The 26500-nt window shown below is 44.2% G+C and overlaps 1 long non-coding RNA gene and 1 pseudogene across 1 annotated transcript; both read left to right on the top strand.

The window, feature by feature from the left end:
• Nucleotides 1–311: 311 nt before the first annotated feature.
• Nucleotides 312–1183, top strand: LOC129834572 (uncharacterized). The gene is made up of 3 exons (XR_008756281.1): nt 312–474; nt 693–794; nt 1070–1183. It is a non-coding gene; the product is annotated as an uncharacterized LOC129834572 (long non-coding RNA).
• Nucleotides 1184–11762: 10579 nt separating this feature from the next.
• LOC129844816 (myogenesis-regulating glycosidase-like) lies at nt 11763–15307 on the top strand (annotated as a pseudogene).
• Nucleotides 15308–26500: the final 11193 nt, after the last annotated feature.

The raw sequence follows: 26500 nt of genomic DNA, 5'->3' as shown, positions 1-26500 counted from the left end.
TCCTGTTGCCCAGGAAATTGCAGGCGAGCCACAGGGCCTCCCGGTCAGTGTTCCAGGTTGCTACTGCTCCTGTAAACAACGGCCGTCCACTTTTCCCTCCTGTCCGGCACTTGTCTTTTCAGCATCACCCAGGTATGACACTCTGTGCTCCATTCTACCTGTTCAACCAATCATTGCCTTAGCATCATCTCATCTCCCCCTTGTTGTCTGTGTGTATGTGCGTGCGTGCCTGCACGTGTGCACATAGTGGTACATTTGTTTTGCATGATCTTATGTGGCTCTTCTTCCACAAGATGGCAAACGTGCATGCTCTCTCAGTGCTGTGGACACAGAGCCGCCACGCATGCCACCCCTCAGCCCATCCAGAAGAACACAGCACATGCTGCCACTTGCAGGCTGGCTACACAAACCACACAAGACTGACCCCTCCATCAGAGACATGCCAATCCAACCACTCCTAAAAAACATACAAAGGTAAAGTATGAGGTCTTCACTCCTTATGTCTTTTAGTTTTTTTTATCCAAATCAGTCACCCAGTGCATGTATTATTATAATGATGCAGTGTATACTGCCACATGTTGCTCTGATTGAAATTGAAATCAAGATTGTGATCTCTCTGTTCTTTTCTGGGATTTATTCCAATGGTAATTATTATAATACTTGCGATTAATACGACTTGATGTTGATTACAGCCACATGGATTCCTCCAAGTCATTACAACAGAGGCCAGCTTGCTACCTGACTGATGCCCAGTGTTACCGGGGTGACCATCCACACTCATCACAGGGACTGAGGTGAGAGTGACCTTTGAACCCTGACCTCCTGAGGCAAGTTCAAGCTGATTTCAATTTATTACACATGTAAAAAAAGATGGACAAATTATGAATGTCAACGTATGAGCCCCATAGAAAAACCATAGTCTCAATCCATTTTTGACGGATACAAAATATCTGTTTACTTATTACCCATTTGAATACCATACTGTAAACACTTAATTAATTTGAAAGGGTATATCCAATTTATATGCATTAGTTTGTTGGGAAATTCAAACTGTCTTTGTTTCTGACAGGAGAAACTCAGGCATTGAACATCGGAATGGACTTCAAAATGGCATCCTCCCAGGCGTTAGGCACCTCCTACCACAGGCCCACTACCGGAGGTCTCGCTCCAATACTACACTGGATTCATGGTACAGTACATGCTCTTACATCTCAGTACATGTTCTCAGTAACACATTGTTTTGAATAGCCCACTACAGACTATATAAAGTATTGAACTATCCACAGTTTCAAGTGTGAAGTGCAACACACAATACTGTAGCCAAATTTACAGTCGGGCTATATAGTGAATGTAGTTCCATGCCATCAGTGGTGTAAAGTAAAAAATACTTGAAGTACTACTTAAGTAGTTTTTTTTGTTATCTGTACTTCACTTTACTATTTATATTTTTGACAACTTTTACTTTTACTTTATTACATTCCCAATGAAAATAATGTACTTTTCACTCCATACATTTTCTCTGACACCCAAAAGTATTTGTTACATTTCGAAAGCTTAGCAGGACAGGAAAATGGTTAAATTCACGCTCTTATCAAAAGAGCGTGATCTAGCGGAATCACTAAACACACATGCTTAACTTGTGTCCCTGGCTATCCATAAATAAAAAAACAAGAAAATGGTGCCATCTGGCTTGCTTAATATAAGGAATTTGTAATTGTTTAAACTTTTACTTTTGATACTTAAGTATATTTAAAACCTAATACTTTTAGACTTTTACTCAAGTAGTATTTTACTAGGTTCACTTGAGTCATTTTCTATTAAGGTATCATTACTTTTACTCGAGTATGACATTTGGGTGCTTTTTCCACCACCTGTATGCCATTGCAGCTACAGTCGACACATATTATATCAAATGTATAGTTTGTTTTTATGTTACAGTGGTGGATACAGCTGTTTCAACGTGGTGAAACCTTACCAGGCTGGATACTACATCATTCATCCAGAATTTGTGTCTGAATGCCTACGCTGAAAGTTTAACCACATGTTCAATAAACTGTACTGGATTTTTCAGAGATCTTCTGCAGTGTTTTGATCTTGACAGCTGATTAATTTAATGCTTTATTCATAACTCATTTATAATGTAAAGTAACAATGTAAAGTAATATTACCTGAAATTCAAGTTATTAAAATGGAAATAAAGGAAGCATATACCAACACTGTTTGCTTGAAACTTTGTTGCAGCTTAGTCTGATTCTGCTGTGTTGTTCCACCACCAAGTGGTAAACAGATAGTATTGCATGAGTGAGGTCATACCAAGAGAATAGAGACGGGTTTTAGCTATTGTTCTCTTTCTTGTGTCTGGTCTTCACAAGAGAAGGTCACGGTTGTTTTATATGGGTATCTTTCATTTATTTGGCGTGGGCTCCGGCCAAACAGTAGGCTGCGTGGATAAACTGTGAATTCGTAAACTCAAGCCTCTGTGGGAACAATTGTTCCTTTATGATCTAGCCAGGTCATTACATTGGTGTCAGAAGTAAAAACGCTTGAGGTAGACCGCTAGAATGATGGCGGCTGAAGCGGGCATGAGTGCTTCGTCGACTGTGCTTTGCGCGGATTCTGATGAACGGACCGAAGGGGTGACGTAGACGCTGCAGACGAGAAATCTGGGGTTCAGGATGTAAACAAACATGGCGGCGCCCTGTTCCATATTGTGTCCATATCTGCTAAGGCTCCGGTAAGGCGGATTGGGAAGCTTTTCATGCTCAGTTTGAACTGTTAGCTCATTTTGGAGGGTGGTAGAATGAGGATAGGGCACTGCAGTTGGCTTTGTGCCTCACAGATGATGCTTTGTCCTGTTTGATATTGATTAGCCCCAGGGACAGACGTCATTATGGGGCTTTAATGGGAGCACTGAGGTGGTGCTTTGGACAGTGTGTACATCCCGCGCTGCTGCACTCTGAACTGAGTAACAGCCTGGAGAGCCACTATGGGTGCTAGCTAATGACATTGAGAGCCTTTCTCGGTGGGCATATGCTCACATGCCCCCCTCTGTGCAGAGCGATCTAGCGCGGGACCAGTTCATACAGGCGCTTTCTCCTACGGAGCTGCGCATACAGACCCAGCTGGTTCATCCTGAGTCATTGCAGATAGCCTTGGAGATGGCTTTGGAGAGGGAGCTCGTGTGGGCTGAGGCTTCAGCTGGGGCTGCGGTGGGGGTGCAGAGACAGACCCACTGCACAGGCTGGGGGGGGGGGGGGGGGCAGAGCAGCCCAGAGCAGCCCAGAGCCGGAAACGCATGCATGGGTGGCTGAAAGGACTGAACTCATTCGTGCTGATTCGCTAGATGCGGCAGGAAACACACCCCCTGGTCCCAGCCTGGGTCCACAGTGACCCTGGTGAGGCCAGATATTGTGCCAGGTTGGACTCAGTTTGAGCCCACAACTGTGCAGCTCCGCACAGTCACAGGTGAGCTGGCACCCATGAAAGGGAAGGGAATAATGATTCTGACTGTAGGAGGCAGGACTGTGCGTCATCCTGTGTGGGTGGTGGCTGTGCAGGACCCTTGTATCCTGGGGTTGGACTTTCTTAGGAGCACAGGCTGCCAGTTAGACCTAAATAGGGGCACACTGAGCTTCCAGGGAGGGCCGGCTGTCACCATGGCAACCCCTAATGTCACATTCACACAACCCAACAACCCCTTTACTCCAACAGTTAAAGCACCAGAGACTCATGGCTGCCCCTGACTTTTCCCCAGCCCCCTGTCACCTAAGGCTGTGTGTTACATTCCCCCAGCTACCTCCATGACACATCCCTCCGTGAGCCCGGGTCGCCCCGTGAGACTGCGGCTGGCTGATGGCGTGCTACAGCAGGCATGGAAGGAGTCAGCTATGGGAGAGGAGAGGTGGCAGGTGGTGGCCCCCGTCAGGGCTTTTACTGGGGTCGGCACAAGAGGGACGTGGAGGACTTTTTCTGCTGCTGTGACAACTGCACAGCGAGAAATGTCCCTCCAGGCCGCTCTCATGCTCAGCTCCAACAGTTCCCAGTTGAGGCTCCCATGGAGAGGGTGGGAGTGGATGTAGTTGGGCCTTTCCCCACCACAGACAGTGGAAACCGCTGGGTGCTCACAGCCATGGACTATTTCACAAAATGGCTCGAGCCCTATGCTCTGCCTGTCCAGGAGACAAAGATCATCGTCCACGCCCTGGCAGCGGGGATGTTCAGCAGGTTTGGAGCTGAGTCCATCCACAGCGACAAAGGCAGAAACTTTGAGTCCTGTGTGTTTGCCACCATGTGTGAGAGGCTGAGTATGCACCTGCACTACTCCTCTCTATCCTCAAAGTGAAGGCCTTGTGGAGCGCTTCAACAAAATGCTTGGACAGCAGCTGGCCATCATCTCTGCCAAACACTAGCATGACTGGGACAAGCACCTGCCTATGGTCCTCATGGCATGCCGCTCTGCTGTCCAAGACTCCACCTCCTGCACGCCTGCCCTTCTCATGCTGGGGAGAGAGATCTGCAGAGATGGCATTTGGTAGGCCCCTGGATAGCCCTCCTGTTCCCCTGGGGCCGGAGTATTCCCGGAGATTCAGAACCGCCTGGAGACAGCCCACACCTTCACCAGAGAGCAGCTGGTGAATGCACGGTGAGGCAGAAGAGGACCTATGACGTGTACACCCGGGGGAGGCACTTTGTGGCTGGGGAGCTGGTCTGGGTCTACAGCCCTCTGAGAAAGAAAGGCAGATGCCCAAAGTTGGACAGCCACTGGGTGGGGCCCTGCAGCATCCTGGAAAGGGTAAGGGACAGGTTAGCCCCATACAGAGGGGTCTCTTCTCCCCAAACCCCAAGGACCCCCACAATTCCCCTCTCTGGCAATGACATTCCCCAGATGCAGCAGACAAGGCTCCAGACAGCCCACTCCCCCAGTCTCCCTCCCTGTCACTGCATGATTCCCCGGAGCTACAGATTGTATTCCCTGTTCCCTCATCCTTGTCCCCCATGTCCCTGCCTTCATCCCCTGGGCCCCAGAGGGGCAGCCCCCTGCCACATACTAAGCCCCCTGTTTCACATCTGGAAACTCTGCGACCATCATGGCCATGCAGGCAAAGGAGACCTCTGGGTCGGTTCAGAGACTTTGTTTGTTCCCTCGGGGACGAGGGACTTTGTGGTGGGGGGGCAATTACAGTATTGTCTGATTTTAGTAACAGAGGAAGGATAGTTATTTGGATAATCGTAAACAGGTTTCCATCCAACCATTTCATACGCATGAATTACCTAACATGCTGACCAGACTGCTCAGGTGCGCATGTCGATTTTGTCCACCAACACCAGACACGATCAGGGCTGCATTCCAAACACTTAAAAGACACACCCTATCCCATCAGTCCTCAAATGAAGTGGACACTTCTGAGGACATATCATGACGTCTGACAAGTATACACTTGCAGGGCAGCTTCATTAAATAGTACCCGCAAAACACCAGTCTCAACATCAACAGTGAAGAGGCAACTCTGAGATGCTGGCCTTCTAGGCAGAGTTCCTTTGTCCAGTGTCTGTGTTCTTTTGCCCATCTTAATCTTTTATTGGCCAGTCTGAGATATGGCTTTATCTTTGCAACTGTGCTAGAAGGCCAGCATCCCGGAGTCGCCTCTTCACTGTTGACGTTGAGACTGGTGTTTTGTGGGTACTATATAGTGAAGCTGCCAGTTGAGGACTTGAGGCATCTGTTTCTCAAACTAGACACTCTAATGTACTTGTCCTCTTGCTCAGTTGTGAAACCTCTTTCTATTCTGGTTAGGGCCAGTTTGCTCTGTTCTGTGAAGGGAGTAGTACACAGCGTTGTACGAGATCTTCAGTTTCTTGGCAATTTCTTGCATGGAATAGCCTTCATTTCTCAGAACAAGAATAGACTGACGAGTTTCAGAAGAAAATATTTGTTTCTGGCCATTTTGAGCCTGTAATCGAACTGACAAATGCTGTGTATCTGAGAGTGAGCTGAGAGTCGGGAAGCAAGTTCAGGGAGTGAGTGCTTTAATAAATAAAATAAACAATAAATATGAAACACAAACAACGCACCGACATGACATTCCTCAAGTTCCACACAGAAATGGTTCTGTGACAAAATCAATGTTCTGTCTATATATATATATATTATATATATATATATATATATGTCTGTATATCTAGTGAAACATTCAGGTTTCGTGTCAGGACTGCTTTGTTTATTACACGCAGACATTTGCACAAGCCTAGCTGATAGTAAATCAGCTGAAATAACTAATATGCAGAACCTTCACAGGCCATTGACTAAAAAACATGACATCATGCATTTTTTTGTTATAACCTTTGGTATCACATGTAGGCCTAATTGTATGCTAATAATTGTGCTATTTGTGCTATGTTGTGTCTGGGAGCCACAGCCTGTTGATGTAAAATCCACTACTTACCCTTCAAGATTGGTTAGCGTTGCCGTTGAGGGAAAAATCTATAGCAAGGCTGGTTGAACACAGAATTAGACCATTAGATTGCTAATTAACTACAAGCATCCTTCATTATCGACCCTACAGCAGCCAAGGCAGGCTATGAAGGCCCAGAGCAGTTAGGAATAAAAGTCAGCACGCAAGAGGTTTCAGAGAGAGGCAGAGAACAGAAATCCCTGGGACTGGTGCATCTTAAATTGAATTTCTCTCCTGATTTGCCCTGATAACTAACATCAGCCATGTAATTACCCAGAACCACCCTGCTTTGTATTGGCCTAGCTCAGTAGACCCTTGCAGTTTCTAGTGTAAGTGAGTGTGTATAGGTGTGTGTGTCTGTTTGAAGCTTCTGTGTGTTTACAGATGAGTTGGCACATTGCCAAGCTCCCAGTCTCCTGGTTTGATCATTCCTCCCACCATACCCCCATTGCTGATTGGAGTTGTTGCTTTGGTTACACATTTCCCTCAAGTTGCACTAATGTGGGCAAAGGTTCCATGATGGCCATTATATGAATTGACGAATTGACTGCCTCAATTCGTTCTTATGCAGCAAAATTTGAAGTTGTGTTTTTTTACATTGGATAAAAGTAGAGACTCAGAGCTAGAAAACGGTATATCATACACTGCAGTTGAGGAACAATGAGAAAATAAATCTGCTTTGAAAGTTGATAAACTTGGAACCCCACTTTTGAGAAAATGGCCCTTGAATAGTATTGGCAAACCTACTGGAGAGTTCTTCTTTGTCTACGCACATTCAGCATCGTTCACACTCTATTAAGCATTAGCCCCACCCATCTCTTTAAGGACTTAGCGGGACATAGAGTTTTGTATGTGTGCCACTCTTTGGCTTTGTTGAATTTGGAAACAAAACACCCAGAGTAGGCCTGAATTCATACTGCAGCTCTATTGCAAAATCGACCTCAAATCAAATGTATTTGTCACATGCGCCGAATACAACAGGTTACCGTGAAATGAAATCTTACCGTGAAATGCTTACTTACAAGCCCTTAACAAACAATGCAGTTAAGAAAGTATTTACTAAATAAAAAATAACATAACAAAATAACGATAACGAGGCTATACACAGGGAGTACCAGTACCGAGCCAATGTGTGTAATATGTACAGTACATGTAGGTAGGGGTAAAGTGACTATGCATAGACGATAAATAGTGCGTAGCAGCAGTATAAAATAAGGGGGATCAATGCAAATAGTCTGTGTAACCATTTCCTTTCTTGCATAAAAAGCAGGTATGTATGAACAAAACAAACACGTTGGTATTGCTGTAGGTGTCACGACTTCCGCCGAAGTCAGTCCCTCTCCTTGTTCAGGCGGCGTTCGGCGGTCGACGTCACCGGTCTTCTAGCCATCGCCGCTCCACCTTTAATTTTCCATTTGTTTTGTCTTGTTTTCTCGCACACCTGGTTCACATTCCGTCATCAGACTAAATGTATATTACCCTCTGCTTCCCCCATGTCTGTGTGTGGAATTGTTCTTTGTGTAGGGTGTTACGCTACAGGCTGGCTTGCGCTAGGTTTGTTTCAAACCTAGGTTTGTTTGTTTTGTTTAATCCGGTTCATGTTACCGTGGTTGTGCTTTGTGCTGCCTGTGCCTTCGGGCCAGGGTGTATATTAAAGTTCTCCTGTTATCACCCATCTCTGATTTCCTGCGCCTGACTTCCCGGCAACCAGTCACTCACCCCGTTACAGTAGGGCAATCTCCTAAAATGATTGTAGAGATATAGTGATTATATCTTCTCCTCTTGAAGTTTTCTTAGTGATTTCAAACAATAGGTGAGTGGATTTTGGATTATATATAGAGGGACTCAGCAGTAAGTAAACTCTCTTTGTCTCTCTCTCTTTCCTTCCCCCTCTCAGTGATTTTAGATCTGAAGAACTGCTAGGATTGCTGAGCCAACTTTGCCTTGAGACTTTGATCTAAAAGCTAGTTCTTTCTTTTCATTCAGGCAGTTAAACAGATGAAAAGAGTGGGGGCAATGTCTACTGAAAGAAGAACATTTCAAGACAAATTCCCTCGGCAGTCTCCAAGGTCATGCCTCATACATGTCTCTGCATACAGAAGAAATCACTTTGTATCTCAATGCATTGTGAGTGCCAATCAGGGAACTCCGGTTTTACTTTAAGGATACTTTCACAAATTTAAGGGATTCCTGGCAACCCATTTCACTGGCGGACTGTCACTGTACACCTGGAGCCGACAGAGATGGTCGCCTCGCTTTGCGTATTTAGGAAACTATGCAGTATTTTGTTTTTTTATGTATTATTTCTTACACTGTTACCCCAGGAAATCTTAAGTCTTATTACATTCAGCCAGGAAGAACTATTGGATATAAGAGCAGCGTCAACTTACCAACATTACGGCTACGAATACGACTTTCCCGAAGCGGATCCTCTGTTTGGACCACCACCTAGGACAATGGATCGGATCCCAGTAGGCGACCCAAAACAACGGCGCCGCAGAAGGGGCAGACGGAGCGGTCTTCTGGTCAGACTCTGTAGACAGGCACATCGCTCACCGCTCCCGAGTATACTACTCGCCAATGTCCAGTCTCTTGACAACAAGGTAGACAAAATCCGAGCAACGGTTGCCCTCCAGAGAGACATCAGAGATTGTAACATTCTCTGTTTCACGGAAACATGGCTCACTTGGGATACGTTATCAGAGTCGGTACAGCCACCTGGTTTCTTCACGCATCGCGCCGACAGAAACAAACATCTCTCTGGTACGAAGAAGGGCGGGGGTGTATCGTATGAGTCGTGGTGTGATCATAACAACATACAGGAACTCAAGTCCTTTTGTTCACCTGACCTAGAATTCCTTACAATCAAATGCCGACCGCATTATCTACCAAGAGAATTCTCTTCGATTATAATCACAGCCGTGTATATCCCCCGCTTGCAGACACCTCGACGGCCCTGAAAGAATTTCATTGGACTCTATGTAAACTGGAAACCACATATCCTGAGCCTACATTTATTGTAGCTGGTGATTTTAACAAGGCTAATCTGAAAACAAGGCTCCCTAAATTTTATCAGCATATCGAATGCACGACCCGGGCTGGCAAAATTCTGGATCATTGCTACTCTAACTTCCGCAACGCATACAAAGCCCTCCCTCGCCCTCCTTTCGGCAAATCTGTCCACGACTCCATTTTGTTGCTCCCAGCCTATAGACAGAAACTAAAACAGGAAACGCCCATGCTCAGGTCTGTTCAACGCTGGTCCAATCAATCTGATTCCACGCTTCAAGATTGCTTCGATCACGTGAACTGGGATATGTTCCGGATAGCCTCAGACAACAACATTGATGTATACGCTGTTTTGGAGAGCGAGTTAATTAGTAAGTGGATCGGTGATGTTGTACCCATGGTGACTATTAAAACCTTCCCCACCAGAAACAGTGGATTGATGGCAGCATTTGCGCAAAACTGAAAGCGCAAACCACTGCTTTTAATCATGGCAAGGCGACCGGAAATATGACCAAATACAAACAGTGTAGCTATTCCGTCCGCAAGGCAATCAAGCAAGCTAAGCGTCAGTATAGAGACAAAGTAGAGTTGCAATTCAACGGCTCAGACACGAGACATATGTGGCAGGGTCTACAGTCAATCATGGATTACAAAAGCAAACCAGCCCCGTCGCGGACACCGATGTCTTGCTCCCAAGCAAGCTAAACAACTTCTTTGCTCACTTTAAGGACAATACAGTGACACTGAGACGGCCCACTACCAAAACCTGCGGGCTCTCCTTCACCGCAGCCAACGTGAGTAAAACATTTAAATGTGTTAACCCTCACAAGGCTAATGGCCCAGACGGCATCCCTAGCCGCGTCCTCAGAGCATGCACAGACCAGCTGGCAGGTTTGTTTACGGACATTTTCAATCAATCCCTATCCCAGTCTGCTGTTCCCACATGCTTCAAGAGGGCCACCACTGTTCCCCTTCCCAAGAAAGCTAAGGTAACTGAGCTAAATGACTACCCCCCCATAGCACTCACTTCCATCATCATGAAGTGCTTCTAGAGACTAGTCAAGGATCATATCACCTCCACCCTACCTGACACACTAGACCCACTCCAATTAGCTTACCGCCCCAATAGGTCCACACATGACGCAATCACAATCACACTGCACACTGCCCTAACCCATCTGGAGAAGAGGAATACCTATGTAAGAATGCTGTTCATCGATTACAGCTCAGCATTTAACACCATAGTACCCTCCAAACTCGTCATTAAGCTGGAGACCCTCGGTCTCGACCCCTTCCTGTGCAACTGGGTCCTGGACTTTCTGACGGACCGCCACCAGGTGGTGAGGGTAGGAAACAACATCTCCATCCCACTGATCCTCAACACTGGGGCCCCACAAGGGTGTGTTCTCAGCCCTCTCCTGTACTCCCTGTTAACCAATGACTGCGTGGCCATGCACGCCTCCAACTCAATCATCATGTTTGCAGACGACATTACAGTGGTAGGCTTGATTACCAACAACGATGAGACGACCTACAGGGAGGAGGTGAGGGCCCTCGGAGTGTGATGTCAGGAAAATAACCTCACTCTCAACGTCAACAAAACAAAGGAGTTGATCGTGGACTTAAGGAACCAGCAGATGGGGGCACCCCCCTATCCACATCGACGGGACAGTAGTGGAGAAGGTGTAAAGTTTTAAGTTCCTCGGCGTACACACCATGGACAAACTGAAATGGTCCACCCACACAGACAGCGTGGTGAAGAAGGAGCAACAGCGCCTCTTCAACCTCAGGAGGCTGAAGAAATGTGGCTTGTTACCAAAAACACTCACAAACTTTTACAGATGCACAATTAAGAGCATCCTGTAGGACTGTATCACCGCCTGTTACAGCAACTGCTTCGCCCACAACCGTGAGGCTCTCCAGAGGGTAGTGAGGTCTGCACAACACATCACCAGGTGCAAACTACATGCCCTCCAGTACAACTTGTCCATGATGGACAACCACCCGAGCCACTGCCTGTTCAACCCGCTATCATCCAGAAGGCGAGGTCAGTACAGGTGCATCAAAGCTGGGACCTAGAGACTGAAAAACAGCTTCTATCTCAAGGCCATCAGACTGTTAAACAGCCATCACTAACATTGAGTGGCTGGGGCCAACATACTGACTCAAATCTCTAGCCACTTTAATAATACAACATTGGATGTAATAAATGTATCACTAGTCACTTTGAACAATGCCACTTTATATAATGTTTACATACCCTACATTACTCATATATATATATATATATATATATATATATATATATATATATACTGTACTCTACTGCATCTTGCCTATGCCGTTCGGCCATCGCTCATCCATATATTTATATGCACATATTCTTATTAATTCCTTTACACTTGTGTGTATAAGGTAGTTGTTCTGAAATGGTTAGATTACTTGTTAGATATTACTGCACGGTCAGAACTAGAAGCACGAGCATTTCGCTACACTCGCATTAACATCTGCTAACCATGTGGATGTGACCAATAAAATTTGATTTGTTTTGATTTGACAATGACCACAATGTACGGTGCAGGGGAAACAGTTACCAATGCTAAACCCATCAAGCAGAAACTGAAAAGGGACTCTCGGCCCTTAGTTGTAGTAAGTGTCCTAGGCTTGGTGCTGGTGATTTCTGCAGTGACCACATGGTGCTATTGCATTGGTTCTCTGTGCAAGGCTGAACTACTCAAGACAGAACTTCTGGACCTCAACAAGGATGGCTACATCATTCGCAACCAGGCGGGGTCTATTATTTACAATATTTGCCTGATCAAGTAATTTCCCCTACATTTTCCCCCATGTGGGCCAGCCTCCTAGCAAATTGAGTTTAACTAATGAGCTTCAGCCCCTCACCATTTTAGTGACAGTTAGCAAGAGGCATATCATGTACACACAGCAGAGTGCGAGAGGGAGCAATGACGTGGTGCACATATGAAGTAGTACGCAATTTTCGGGGAGCACTTTTGGCTCATGAGCTCATCCAGATCTACTGGCTAAAAAATATTCCAAAGTACCAGAGAATCTCTAATCATTAGTTAACTGCTCTAACATAAATATAGCCTGATACTTGAATGCAAAGAAATGTGATACAGTATGTAATTGATCATTCTTCTTTAAATATTGAATGACAGGTCTGGCACTCTGGACTTAGACTCATGTTCTAAGGAGGGGGAGATACTGACCTGTTACACACCAGTGATAGGAAACTCAAGTTTTCATCCAGATAGTGTTCGGCAATACAGTCCAATACTACCGTGTGCATTGGGAAGAATTTGTTCTCAATCTGCACGTGGAGCACGCCATGACCTACAACGTCTTGCATTGGTATGGTGGAGCCAAGACTGCCATACAGCATTTGCCTATCTCTATCTCCGGGCAGCAGGCACCCAAACCCTTTGTCACCAGTGAAATTGACTCAAACCGAAATGGCTTTGGCAGCATCTTGGAGCGCTACTGGCTCTCGTTTAATTCCCCGGCCATTAAGATCAATGACTCTGTGCCCAGGCGAGGTACCATGACACCCCCTACAAGTCAAACCCTGGTGAGGCACCTTGTGCTGAACTCCGCTACATGGTCTGTGTGGGCTTAGACGTCACATCCATTCACAGTACATGGTGCGCAGGTACTTTCAAAAGCCCAACAAGGTGCCTTCCAAGCCATGTTCCACCATCCCATCTGGTCCACGTGGGCACTAAACAATACTGACATAGACCAATAGAAACTGTTGAAGTATGCGGCCAACATCCGCAAGCATAGGGTTAACCACCTGGAGCTAGACTCTGCCAAGTTTCCCAACGCTATAGCCATGTTTCAGAAGCTCAAAGCAGACGGCTTTCTGGCCTCTCTCTGGACACACCCTTTGGTCAACTATGACTGAGAATTTCCACACCTGTGTGGAAAGAGGGCTGTTCATCCGAGAACCTACAGGTCGTCTTCCGGCTTTGGTAAGCTGATGAAATGGCATCGGGGGCATTCTAGACTTCACCAACCCAGAGGCCCGTGATTGATTCGCCTCCCAGCTATGGTCCTTACGATCCAAGTACGGCGTGTCCTCCTTCAAACTGGACGCGGGCGAGACAAACTACCTGCCCTGGCAGTTCAGCACAAAACACCCCTTTCGCGACCCTAGCATGTTCACCCGTCGCTACACCGAGATGGCTATTCCCTACAACGAGCAGGCCAAGCTGCGCTCCAGCTACCAGTTTCAGAACATCTCCTGCTTCTTCAGGCCCATTGACCAGGTCTCTCTTTGGGGCTATGAGCTAGTTCTCAAGTCCCTTATTCCCACCATGCTTACCATCAGCATTCTTGGCTACCAGTTGTGATTGGACGTGATCGGCGGCAATGCCTGTCTTAACCACACTGAGGGCGAGCGCACTTTACCGTACCGTGAGCTCAACATCCGCTGGCTGGAGTTGTCGGTTTTCATGCCCTCCATGCAGTTCTCCAACCCCCGCTGGGAGTACGATAGCAAGTTGGTGGATATCCATGAGAGCATATTGGGCTCAAGGGTTCTGGAACTGGCTGGGGAAGTGCTGGACACCATCATACGACCCCTGTGGTGGATTTACACCGGCGACGAGACTGCCTATAAATAAGATTGACTCAAAGTTCCTAATACGGGACGACCTCATGGTGGCACCAGTGTTGGTGCCTGGAAAGCAGGAGAGGGACATCTATCTACTAGCTGGACACTGGCAGAGCTACAAGGGAGAACAGTTTGATATAGCCTCTGCACCTTATGGACTAACCGGTAGATCTTGATGAAATTGCTTACTTTGTCAGGGTTTAGTGAAGAGTATGCAAGGCTGAAACGCTTTGGAGCTAGGCCTGCTTGAATTTGTTTATAGTCTTTTCTCTAAAGTCAGGGCTCACACACCGTTTGTGTTCTTGTAAATTTAGAATCACTATTAGTGAAGAACGAGCAAGGAGAAAGCTTTCCTGCATGCTCAAACATGTGCCTTTGCAATAAAGCAAATATGCCTATGCATTACAATTGTGTCATAAGAGACAATAATGTATTCAGCATGACATAACAGATTCTCAACCATTTAACAGAATAGTGAACTGCTGCCTTTTATACCTTTTTTAAGATTTCTATGAATTATTACGTATAATTACTTACATTATGAGTGAAATAGTTTGGAGAAATTAAAAAGTAAAAAGTATGTTAAAAAGCAGCTTTACTATGGAATGGTATAGGCGTACCCCAACTACAGAATGGTGTGGGCATATACCGGTCATTAAATATATTCATGCAAGTAGACCTCTGATTGGCCTGCTCAACATCCTCCGGAGTATGACATCATGCTCTGAGGAAATAGCAAGCATTTTTGAATTAGTATGTTTGAGATGGGTTTTTTCTCTCTCCAATTTGTGCTTTGGCAACATATACAGGTATAGGATGAGTCAACACATTTTTTGGGGGTAAGAGTTAACAGAATATAACAGCTTTTAACTGGACAGTTACTTTAAAGGCTGATATTTGAATGCTTTCATGTTTTATTTATTAATCAACACATACTAGAAAAGGGAAGATTTATACTGTGACGTAAAATTGTGTACTTTGTTTTCAATGTGCCAATGCGTTTAATAATACACTGTGTTATTTTTCAGTCACTGGTTGTTATGTTAAGGTTCTCGACACTCTGTTAACCAAAACAAGCTGCACATTAGACTTTTCACCTGAAGCTTGCAGGAAGTTGGGTGTCGTATTCCTGTGTGTTCACATTTACATGGAAGTGGGTGATTAGGTTTGTATCCCAAATGGCACTATATTCCCCATACAATGCAATACTTTTGACCAGCTCCCTGGTCAAAAGTATATATATATATATATATATATATATATATATATATATATTAGGATGACATTTGGGATGCACCCCTTGACATGGAAGTAGGTTATTAGACACGTATTTTTGAGTGCTTGAAGCTTAATTACTCTACTCAGTCTTGTAAAGTTTCAATTAACAAACTATCCATTTACTTCCGTGTCTCTCTTGTAATATCATACCCCTAACTAAATATGATGTCTTTATATTTCAGTGTCTCTCTTGTAATATCGTACCCCTAACTAAATATGATGTCTTTATATTTCAGTGTCTCTCTTGTAATATCGTACCCCTAACTAAATATGATGTCTTTATATTTCAGTGTCTCTCTTGTAATATCGTACCCCTAACTAAATATGATGTCTTTATATTTCAGTGTCTCTCTTGTAATATCGTACCCCTAACTAAATATGATGTCTTTATATTTCAGGCATCCTAGAAAAAATAGGTATTCATGTTTGAGCAGGAAATAATGAAATAATCCATAATTTAAGATGCTATGAAGTCGCAGTGAACTTAATTGTGACATACAACTATGCCAATATATCCTTCCAGACTGTCCCAAATTCCATTTAAGAAATACTATACTGCCACGTTTATGTTTTTGTATCCTAATAAGCAACACAATTTTCAGCATGTGGTAGAGAAAAACATACAATTTCTGACAGATATTTAAAATCAAACTTTATTTTTCACATGCGCCGAACACACCTTACCGTGAAATGCTTACTTACAAGCCCTTAACACCTTCTTGAACTGCACTGTTGGTTAAGAAAATATTTAGCAAATAAACTAAAGTAAAAAAGTATAAGAAAGTAACACAATAAAATAACAATAACGAGGCTATATACAGGGGGTACTGGTAAGTCAACGTAATTTGTACATGTAGGTAGGGGTGAAGTGACTATGCATAGATAGTAAACAGCGAGTAGCAGCAGTGTAAAAATCAAATGGGGGGGGGGGGTCATTGTAAAAAGTCCTGGTGGCCATTTGATTAAGTGTTCAGCAGTCTTATTGCTTGGGGGTGGAAGCTGTTAAGGTGCCTTTTGGTCCTAGACTTGGTGCTCCGGTACCGCTTGAGGTGCGGTAGCAGAGAGAACAGTCTATGACTTGGGTGACTGGAGTCTTTTACAATTTCTTGGGCTTTCGTCTGACACTGCCTAGTATATATGGCCATACGCAGTACCCTCTGTAACGCCTTACGGTCAGATGCCGAGCAGTTGCCATACCAGACGGTGTTGAAACGGTCAGGATTCTCTCGATGGTGCAGCTGTAGAACTTTTTGAGGATCTGAGGACCCATGTCAAATATTTTCAGTCTCTTTAGGGGGAATAGGTGTTGTCCTGCCCTCTTCACGACTGACTTGATGTGTTTGGACCATGATAGTTTGTTGGTGATGTGGACACCAAGGAACTTGAAACTCTCGACCCGCTCTACTACAGCACTGTCGATGTTAATGGGGGCCTGTTCGGCTCGCCTTTTCCTGTAGTCCATAATCAGCTCCTTTGTCTTGCTCACATTGAGGGAGAGGTTGTTGTCCTGGCACCACACTGTCAGGTCTCTGACCTCCTCCCTATAGGCTGTCTCATCGTTGTCGGTGATCAGGGCTACCGCTGTTGTGTCATCAGCAAACATAGTGATGCCTACCCTTACCACCTGAGGGCGGCCCGTCAGGAAGTCCAGGATCCAGTTGCAGAGGGAGGTGTTCAGTCCCAGGGTCCTGAGCTTAGTGATGAGCTTTGAAGACACTATGGTGTTGAAATCTGAGCTGTAGTTGATGAACAACATTCTCACATACAGTTGAAGTCAGAAGTTTACATACACTTAGGTTGGAGTCATTAAAACTCGTTTTTCAACCACTCCACACATTTCTTGTTAACAAACTATAGTTTGGCAAGTCGGTTAGGACATCTACTTTGTGCATGACACAAGTAATTTTTCCATAAATTATTTACAGACAGATTATTTCACGTGTAATTCACTGTATCACAATTCGAGTGGGTCAGAAGTTTACATACACTAAGTTGACTGTGCCTTTAAACAGATTGGAAAATTCCAGAAAATGATGTCATGGCTTTAGAAGCATCTGATAGGCTAATTGACATCATTTGAGTCAATTGGAGGTGTACCTGTGGATGTATTTTAAGACCTACCTTCAAACTCAGTGCCTCTTTGCTTGACATCATGGGAAAATCAAAATAAATCGGCCAAGCCCTCAGAAAAACAATTGTAGACCTCCAAGTCTGGTTCATCCTTGGGAACAATTTCCAAATGCCTGAAGGTACCACGTTCATCTGTACAAACAATAGTACGCAAGTATGAACAACATGGGAACATGCAGCCGTCATACCGCTCAGGAAGGGGACGCATTCTGTCTCCTAGAGATGAATGTACTTTGGTGCGAAAAGTGCAAATCAATCCCAGAACAACATCAAAGGACCTTGTGAATATGCTGGAGGAAACAGGTACAAAGTATCTATATCCACTGTAAAACGAGTTCTATATCGACATAACCTGAAAGGCCGCTCAGCAAGGAAGAAGCCATTGCTCCAAAACCGCCATAAAAAAGCCAGACTACGGTTTGCAACTGCACATTGGGACAAAGATTGTACTTTTTGGAGAAATGTCCTCTGGTCTGATGTAACACAAATATAACTATTTGGCCATAATGACCATCGTTATGTTTGGAGGAAAAAGGTGGAGCCTTGCAAGCCGAAGAACACCATCCCAACTGTGAAGTACGGGGGTGGCAGCATCATGTTGTGGGGGTGCTTTGCTGCAGGATGGACTGGTGCACTACACAAAATAGATGGCATCATGAGGAGGGAAGTTATGTGGATATATTGAAGCAACGTCTCAAGACATCAGTCAAGAAGGTAAAGCTTGGTCGCAAATGGGTCTTCTAAATGGACAATGACCCCAAGCATACTTCCAAAATTGTGGCAAAATGGTTTAAGGACAACAGAGTCAAGGTATTTGAGTGGCTATCACAAAGCCCTGACCTCAATCCTATAGAAGATTTGTGGGCAGAACTGAAAAAGCATGTGCGAGCAGTTACACCAGCTCTGTCAGGAGGAATGGGCCAAAATTCACCCAACTTATTGTGGGAAGCTTGTGGAAGGCTACCCGAAACGTTTGACTCAAGTTAAACAATTTAAAGGCAATGCTACCAAATACTAATTGAGTGTATGTAAACTTCTGACCCACTGGGAATGTGATGAAATAAATAAACCTGAAATAAATAATTCTCTCTACTATTATTCTGACATTACACATTCTTAAAATAAAGTGGTGATCCTAACTGACCTAAGATAGGGAATTTTTAAATGATTAAATGTCAGGAATTGTGAAAAACAAATTTTAAATGTATTTGGCTAAGGTGTATGTAAACTTCCGTCTTCAACTGTAGGTGTTCCTTTTGTCCAGGTTGGAAAAAGCAGTGTGGAGTGCGATTGAGATTGCGTCATCTGTGGATCTGTTGGGGTGGTATGCAAATTGGAGTGGGTCTAGGGCAGTGGTTCCCAAACTTTTTATAGTCCCGTACCCCTTCGAACATTCAACCCCCTCTAGCACCAGGGTCAGCGCACTCTCAAATGTTTTTTGCCTCATTGTAAGCCTGCCACACACACACACACACACACACACACACACACACACACACACACACACACACACACACACACACACACACACACACACACACACACACACACACACACACACACACTATACGATACATTTATTAAACATAAGAATGAGTGTGAGTTTGTCACTTCCCGTGAGCCGGGTTGTAACAAAGAGCTCTTATAGGGCCAGGGCATAAATAATAATATAATAGTAATCAATCATTTTGCTTTTTATTTAACCATCTTACTTATTAAACCTTATTTGTTAGTCGAAAAATGTGAATAACTCACCACAGGTTAATGAGAAGGGTATGCTTCAAAGGATGCACATAACTGCAATGTTGGGTTGTATTGGAGAGAGTCTCAGTCTTAAATCATTTACAACACAGTCTGTGCCTGTATTTATTTTTTATGCTAGTGAGGGCCGAGAATCCACTCTAACATAGGTACGTGGTTGCAAAGGGCATCAGTGACTTAAAAGCGCGATTTGCAAAGGCAGGACACTCTGAGTGCAGCCCAATCCAGAAATCTGTCTGTGACATCTGATTAAATAAAAATTTCACAGAACCATTTGTTGAAATTTAGATGAGGCTCTCTTGTTCAGATATTGGTAAGTGGACTGGAGGCAGGGCATGAAAGGGATAACGAATCCAGTTGTTTGTGTCATCCGTTTCGGGAAAGTACCTTCGTATGTAAATCTTCCTTCCGTCCCTCTCCTCTCCCCGCTAGGTCTCAGAGCCAGTGAGATCACAGATTGAAACGCTATTTGCGCGCACCTGCTAACTAGCTAGCCATTTCACACCAGTTGCACTCACCCCCTTTTGACCTCCTCCTTTTCCACAGCAACCAGTGATCCGGGTCAACAGCATCAATGAAACAGTATTGCTCCAATCTCTCCTCGTCCCCTACCTGGGCTCAAACCAGGGACCCTCGGCACACACGAAGCATCGGGAACAACTGACACCCACGAAGCATCGTTACCCATCGCTTCACAAAATCCTTGGCCCTTCAGCGCATGGGAAACAACTACTTCAAGGTCTTTACATTTTTTTTTTTTTTTTTTAAATGCACAACGCTAACTAGCTAGCCATTTCACACCAGTTACACATAATTGCGTACCCAACTCAGGTGCTTCGCTATATCACATTTGACATTGTCGGTAAGCTTGAGTTAATTTGCACATACAATGATGGAAAGACCTGTGTGTTGTTCTTGTTAATGCAGACAGAGAAGAGCTCCAACTTCTTAAACATAGCCTCAATTTCGTCACACACATTGAATATAGTTGCGGAAAGTCCCTATAATTCTATGATTCAGATCATTCAGGCAAGAAAAAACATCACCCGGATATGCCAGTCGTGTGAGAAACTCATCATCATGCAAGCGGTCAGACAAGTGAAAATTATGGTCAGTAAAGAAAACTTTAAGCTCGTCTCTCTATTTAAAAAAACTTGTCAATACTTTGACACTTGTTAACCAGTGCACTTCTGTATGTTGTAAAAGCGTTACATAGTCGCTGCCCATATCATTGCATAGTGCAGAAAATACACGAGAGTTCAGGGGCCTTGCTTTAACAAAGTTAAACATTTTCACTGTAGTGTCCAAAACGTCTTTCTAGCTGTCAGGCATTCCCCTTGCAGCAAGAGCATCTAGGTGGATGCTGCAGTGTACCCAAGTGTCGTCGGGAGCAACTGCTTGCACACGCGTTACCTATCCACTATGTTTCCCTATCATGGCTTTTTTGCCATCAGTACAGATACCAACATGAGCATCAGCTACGTTTGGCTACCTATGGACCGTTAGTGGAATTCCCGCAAGAGAGTAACGGTTAATGTGATTGGACGTTAATTATTTGACTAGGCTACCTGTATTTGACATTTGTGTTGTTATTTCGCTGAACACTAGATGGTTTAATTCGATTTTTGGCAGTGAAACGAGGCTACCCAGGCGAGAAAAAAACTCACCCAAATGTATAGCCCCGTTGGAATATATAAATAGACTGTTTGAAAATGTAAAAAAAAAAAATGGTTGATCACATTTATATTTGGCGTACCCCCGACGTCATTGTGCATACCCCAGTTTGGGACTACCTGATCTAGGGTATCTGGGATGATGCTGTTGATGTGAGCCATGACCAGCCTTTCAAAGCACTTCATGGCTACCGACGTGAGTGCTACGGGGCGGTAATCATTTAGGTAGGTTACCTTCACTTCCTTGGGCACAGTTACTATGGTGGACTGCTTGAAACAGACTCAGTCAGGGAGAGGTTGAAAATGTCAGTGAAGACACTTGCCAGTTGGTCCGTGCATGCTTTGAGTACACTTCCTGGTAATCCATCTGGCCCCGCGGCTTGGTGAATGTTAGCCTGTTTAAAGGTCTTGCTCACATTGGCTGTGGAGAGCGTGATCACACAGTCATCCGGAACAGCGGGTGCTCTCATGCATGCTTCAGGGTAGCTCGCCTCGAAGCGAGCATAAAAGGCATTTAACTTGTCTGGTAGGCTCACGTCACTGGGCAGCTCACGGCTGGGTTTTCCTTTGTAGTTCGTAATAGTTTTCAAGCCCTGCCACATCCGGCGGGCATCAGAGCCGGTATAGTAGGATTCAATCTTAATCCTGTATTGACGCTTTGCCTGTTTAATGGTTCGTCTGAGGGTGTAGCGGAATTTCTTATATACGTCCGGGTTAGTGTCCCGCTCCTTGAAAGTGTCAGATCCGTGGCTTCTGGTTGGGATATGTACGTATGGTCACTGTGGCGACGACATCGTCGAAGCAGTTATTGATGAAGCCGATGACGGAGGTTGTATACAGCCATTACCACAAGCCAGTCTTCCACAATTAACGTGCCACCAACCTCCTGTGGTGATTCACCATGTTTAGACAGTCATTGTCTATTTATGTCTAGCACTATTCCCTTACAAGAGTGGCATGTTTTTGGCTCGCATACAAAATCTCCTGTCTGGGTAAAGAAGTGTACTCTGAAATTGAAAGGAAAGGCTCTGTCAGCATCTTGATGTTTTTTGAATGAGTCAACTGCTCTAACACTAAATGCTTTCAGGAGAGCATGCAGTGAAATAGGAATATACGTAGTTTGCAGAAACTGTCATTGCAGATGACACCACTGCTTTGGTTCGTTTGCATATGGAGTGCATGTATGAGATTCTTCTAGTGAATTGCATAATATACACAAGCACATATGCCAGAGGGTGGGAGAGAGTCATGTAGTCTGATTTGCAGTATTTGATTGGATCACATTGTTCTCAGTGAGATCATGTGAACTATGGCAAAGCTAGTTTAATAACAATGAGAAAGGTACTCTAAATAAAGTTTCTATCTAGAACCTAAAAGGGTTCTTCATCTGTCCCCATAGAAGAACCCTTTGTAGAACTATTTTGGGTTCCACGTGGAGCTCTTTCCACAGAGGGTTCTACATGGAGCCCAAAATGGTTCTACCTGGAATCAAAAAGGGATATTCTATGGAGTGTAGATGGTTCTACCTGGAATCAAAAAGGGGTATTCTATGGAGTGTACTGAAAGCTATCAATGTATGATTCATGGCCACCAAGAATGGATTAGGAAAGTTTCTCTACTTTCTTTATGGAATTTATTTTGTTCTTACAGATTTGTGTGACACCCAAATCAGTTTCCTGTAGAAGGATGGATTTGTAGATGCCCTTTTTATATTCTCAGTATATGATGTCAATAAATGTCATAGTTTTTTTCTTAGCCTGAATCATGCTAAACATTTTTCTTTCTACACACAACCTCAAAATGTTACTGTGTAATTAAGTGTGTTTCAGGCCTACTGAACTGTTTTTGCAATTCAAGAAAGCAAAATTCTTGGCTAAGCAGAAACAGACGGGTACTTAGGCTACTATTTTGTGTCCTTTGTTGCAAATTTGTCAAAAGACAAAATGCAAATCAGTAAAGCTACAGAAACATGTGTTTCAGTGTAGGTGAGTTTGTTTCAATGACATAAGGACATCTTTGGACCTAATATTTTGATGTCTATTTGTTTTGAGCATTTTGTCTTTCAGTATCTTGCTGAACTGTTTATGAGTCATGTACACTAAGTATACCAAACATTAGGAACACCTATCAGAACTCAGGATAAGACCTAGATGCAGACAGCTAGACTCACAGATGTTTATTGACCCAAACAGGGGGCAGGCACAAAACCGGTCAAAGGCAGGCAGAGGTCCGTAATCCAGGGCAGAGTCAATAAGGTACAGAACAGCAGGCATGCTCGGGGTCAGGGCAGGCAGAGGTTCGTAAACGGGTCAGAGTCAGGCATGTACAGAACGGCAGGCAGGCTCGGTGTCAGGACAGGCAGAATGGTCAGAACCGGGGAACTAAGAAACAGAACTTGAGAAAGCAGGGAGATGGGAAAACACGCTGGTAAGACAAGACAAACTGGCAACAGATAAACAAAGAACACAGGTATAAATACACTGGGGATAATGAGAAAGATGGGCGACACCTGGAGGGGGGTGGAAACAAAGACAGGTGAAACAGATTAGGGTGTGACACCTTCCTAATATTGAGTTGAACCCTTTTGCCCTCAGAACAGCCTCAATTCATCATGTAATGGACTTTCAAGGTGTCGAAAGCGTTCCACATGGATGCTAGCCCATGTTGACTCCAATGCTTCCCACAGTTGTGTCAAGTTGTCTGGATGTCCTTTGGGTGGCAAATCATTCTACAGACATGAGTGCTAAGGGTCGGTAGTCATTCAGGCAGGTTACCTCAGTGTTCTTGGGCATAGGGACTAGGGTAGCCTTACAGCTTCAGTCAGGGAAGGTTGAAAATGTCAGTGAAGACACTTGCCAGTTGGTCAGCACATGCTCGGAGTACACGTCCAGGGCAAAGCGGGGTTTGTTATAATTTTCCGGCTTAGAGTCCCGCTCTTTGAAATCGGCAGCTCTGCCCTTTAGCTCAGTGCGGATGTTACCTGTAATCCATGGCTTCTGGTTGGGGTATGTACGTACAGTCACTGTGGGCACGACGTCATCAATGCACTTATTGATGAAGCCAGTGACTGATGTGGTGTACTCCTCAATGCGATCGGAAGAATCCCGGAACATATTCCAGTCTGTGCTAACAAAACAGTACTGTAGCTTAGCATCTGCGTCATCTGACCACTTCTTTATTTCCTTTGTCTTCAATGCATAGCCTGGATTGTGTTAATTAATATGATTAAAATGTACAATGGTCATCTTTAATTTGTTAGAATTTTTTTAACTGTGTGTTGGTCATTGTTTTGGTCTTGTTATGTTTACCTGGTGGCACTTTTTCAGGACCCTGTCTTTCAAAGGGAATTCGTAAAAATCCAAATAACTTCACAGATCTTCATTGTAAAGTGTTTAACTGAAGGAGCCACCACTTTTCTTCAATTTTCCACCAAAAATGACATACCCAAATCTAATTTGAAAGGAAACACTTTGAATTTTGTGGAAATGTGAAAGGAATGTAGGAGAATATAACACAATAGATCTGGTAAAAGATAATACAAAGAAAAAACAATCGTTCTTTTGTATTTTGTTGTACCATCATCTTTGAAATGCAAGAGAGGCCATAATGTATTATTCCAGCCCAGGTGCAATTTAGATTTTTTCCACTAGATGGCAGCAGAGTATTTGCAAAGTTTTAGACTAATCCAATGAACCATTGCATTTCTGTTCAAAGTTTTGTATCAAGACTGCCCAAATGTGCCTAATTCGTTTATTAATAACTTTTCATGTTTAAAATTGTGCACTCTCCTCAAACAAAAGCATGGTACTCTTTCACTGTAATAGCTACTGTAAATTGGACAGTGCAGTTAGATTAATAAGAATTTAAGCTTTCTGCCAATATCAGATATGTCTATGTCCTGGGAAATGTTCTTGTTACTTACAACCTCATGCTAATCGCATTAGCCTACGTTAGCTCAACCGTCTCATGGAAGGGACACCGATCCTGAAGACGTTTTTAACAGTGTTTCCCATGCTTGTTCAATGAACCATAAACAATTAATGAACATGCACCTGTGGAACGGTCGTTAAGACACTAACAGTTTACAGATAGTAGGAAATTTTCTCAAATGATTGCCTCGCCTGGTTCACCAACTACTTCTCTGATAGAGTTCAGTGTGTCAAATCGGAGGGCCTGTTCTCCGGGCCTCTGGCAGTCTCTATGGGGGTGCCACAGGGTTCAATTCTTGGGCCGACTCTCTTCTCTGTATACATCAATGATGTTGCTCTTGCTGCTGGTGAGTCTCTGATCCACCTCTACGCAGACGACACCATTCTGTATACTCTGGCCCTTCTTTGGACACTGTTAACAACCCTCCAGACGAGCTTCAATGCCATACAACTCTCCTTCCGTGACCTCCAACTGCTCTTAAATACAAGTAAAACTAAATGTATGCTCTTCAACCGATCGCTGCCTGCACCTGCCCGCCCGTCCAGCATCACTACTCTGAATGGTTCTGACTTTGAATATTTGAACAAATACCTAGGTGTCTGGTTAGACTGTAAACAATCCTTCCAGACTCACATCAAACATCTCCAATCCAAAGTTAAATCTAGAATTGGCTTCCTATTTCGCAACAAAGCATCCTTCACTCATGCTGCCAAACATACCCTCGTAAAACTGACCATCCTACCAATCCTTGACTTTGGCGATGTTATTTACAAAATAGCCTCCAATACCCTACTCAATAAATTGGATGCAGTTTATCACAGTGCCATCCGTTTTGTCACCAAAGCCCCATATACTATCCACCACTGCAACCCTTACGCTGTCGTTGGCTGGCCCTCGCTTCATACTCGTCGCCAAACCCACTGGCTCCAGGTCATCTACAAGACCCTGCTAGGTAAAGTCCCCCCTTATCTCAGTTCGCTGGTCACCATAGCAGCACCCACCTGTAGCACAAGCTCCAGCAGGTATATCTCTCTGGTCACCCCCAAAGCCAATTCCTCCTTTGGCCGCCTCTCCTTACAGTTCTCTGCTGCCAATGACTGGAACGAACTACAAAAATCTCTGAAACTGAAACACTTATCTCCCTCACCAGCTTTAAGCACCAGCTGTCAGAGCAGCTCACAGATTACTGCACCTGTACATAGCCCATCTATAATTTAGCCCACACAACTACCTCTTCCCCTACTGTATTCATCCATTTATTTATTTTGCTCCTTTGCACCCCATTATTTCTATTTCTACTTTGCACGTTCTTCCACTGCAAATCTACCATTCCAGTGTTTTACTTGCTATATTGTATTTACTTCGCCACCATGGCATTTTTTGCCTTTACCTCCCTTATCTCACCTCATTTGCTCACATTGTATATAGACTTATTTTTCTACTGTATAATTGACTGCATGTTTGTTTTACTCCATGTGTAACTCTGTGTTGTTGTATGTGTCGAACTGCTTTGCTTTATCTTGGCCAGGTCGCAATTGTAAATGAGAACGTGTTCTCAATTTGCCTACCTGGTTAAATAAAGGTTAAATAAAAAAATAAAATAAAAATGCTGCAAGGAGGCATGAGAACTA

This window comes from Salvelinus fontinalis, chromosome 3 (genome assembly GCF_029448725.1).
Source record: "Salvelinus fontinalis isolate EN_2023a chromosome 3, ASM2944872v1, whole genome shotgun sequence".
NCBI classification, from domain to species: Eukaryota; Metazoa; Chordata; class Actinopteri; order Salmoniformes; family Salmonidae; genus Salvelinus; species Salvelinus fontinalis.
The sequence above is the reverse complement of the archived record's forward strand: the minus strand, read 5'-3'. Positions and strand labels throughout refer to the sequence as shown.